The following is a 2,231-nucleotide window of genomic DNA, read 5'->3' on the forward strand; positions in this document are numbered from 1 at the left end:
TCGATCGGAAGCTATACACAGCAAGGAATACGAATATTATACCAAGAGATCGAAAACAATACGCTGTTCGGACGTTTTGACTAGCTGTCGCACAGTGCAGACGCGTCGACCCGTCGCTCCGCATTTCGAGCGCAATTTCAGTGGTTTTTCAGTTCAGAAAATTACAGAGAGTGTTTGGTTGTGTTGCAGGAGTCAAACTGAATGATTTGATGCATAAAGTTTAATTAAACTCCCATTAGTTTGCCGGGAAACATCGATTATTCCGATCTAGAAAGAGACAGAGACAGTCGATCCGCGTTATGTTAAATATCTCCAGGTTACCGATTCCACAAAATTATAAAAAGTATACGGCTGTGTAGCGGGGATCAAAACGAGTAATTTCATGTATAAAGTTTAAATAATCTCCCAATAGTTTGCCGGGAAACATCGATAATTCCGATCTAGAAAGAGACAGAGACAGTCGATCCGCGTTATGTTAAATATCTCAAGGTTACCGATTCCACAAAATTATAAAAAGTATACGGCTGTGTAGCGGGGACCAAAACGAGTAATTTCATGTATAAAGTTTAATTAATCTCCCAATAGTTTGCCGGGAAACATCGATTATTCCGATCTAGAAAGAGACAGAGACAGTCGATCCGCGTTATGTTAAATATCTCCAGGTTACCGATTCCACAAAATTATAAAAAGTATACGGCTGTGTAGCGGGGATCAAAACGAGTAATTTCATGTATAAAGTTTAAATAATCTCCCAATAGTTTGCCGGGAAACATCGATAATTCCGATCTAGAAAGAGACAGAGACAGTCGATCCGCGTTATGTTAAATATCTCAAGGTTACCGATTCCACAAAATTATAAAAAGTATACGGCTGTGTAGCGGGGATCAAAACGAGTAATTTCATGTATAAAGTTTAAATAATCTCCCAATAGTTTGCCGGGAAACATCGATAATTCCGATCTAGAAAGAGACAGAGACAGTCGATCCGCGTTATGTTAAATATCTCAAGGTTACCGATTCCACAAAATTATAAAAAGTATACGGCTGTGTAGCGGGGATCAAAACGAGTAATTTCGTGTATAAAGTTTAATTAATCTCCGAATAGTTTTCCGGGAAACATCGATAATTCCGATCTAGAAAGAGACAGAGACAGTCGATCCGCGTTATGTTAAATATTTCAAGGTTCCCGATTCCACAAAATTATAAAAAGTATACGGCTGTGTAGCGGGGACCAAAACGAGTAATTTCATGTATAAAGTTTAAATAATCTCCCAATAGTTTGCCGGGAAACATCGATAATTCCGATCTAGAAAGAGACAGAGACAGTCGATCCGCGTTATGTTAAATATCTCAAGGTTACCGATTCCACAAAATTATAAAAAGTATACGGCTGTGTAGCGGGGACCAAAACGAGTAATTTCATGTATAAAGTTTAATTAATCTCCCAATAGTTTGCCGGGAAACATCGATTATTCCGATCTAGAAAGAGACAGAGACAGTCGATCCGCGTTATGTTAAATATCTCCAGGTTACCGATTCCACAAAATTATAAAAAGTATACGGCTGTGTAGCGGGGATCAAAACGAGTAATTTCGTGTATAAAGTTTAAATAATCTCCCAATAGTTTGCCGGGAAACATCGATAATTCCGATCTAGAAAGAGACAGAGACAGTCGATCCGCGTTATGTTAAATATCTCAAGGTTACCGATTCCACAAAATTATAAAAAGTATACGGCTGTGTAGCGGGGATCAAAACGAGTAATTTCGTGTATAAAGTTTAATTAATCTCCGAATAGTTTTCCGGGAAACATCGATTATTCCGATCTAGAAAGAGACAGAGACAGTCGATCCGCGTTATGTTAAATATTTCAAGGTTCCCGATTCCACAAAATTATAAAAAGTATACGGCTGTGTAGCGGGGATCAAAACGAGTAATTTCGTGTATAAAGTTTAATTAATATCCCATTACTTTGCCGGGAAACATCAATACTTCGATCGCGCGAGAGAGACAGAGAAACGAACAGTCTTTTTTTCGATTTACGGCTAAAATAAATTTTTCTCATTTTATTCAATAACATATTCTTGCTTAGATAACTTTTTTACATAGGGATTAAGCATTTAGAACGATACATTGTTTAAAATAATGGCACTTTACTCTTGACATTTTACGGTTTTTTCAATTTTCTGAAAAATCCTACCATTAGATTTTTTTAAAAATACGATATTCTTGC

This window comes from Megalopta genalis, unplaced genomic scaffold, assembly GCF_051020955.1.
Source record: "Megalopta genalis isolate 19385.01 unplaced genomic scaffold, iyMegGena1_principal scaffold0986, whole genome shotgun sequence".
In the NCBI taxonomy this organism is placed as follows: Eukaryota; Metazoa; Arthropoda; class Insecta; order Hymenoptera; family Halictidae; genus Megalopta; species Megalopta genalis.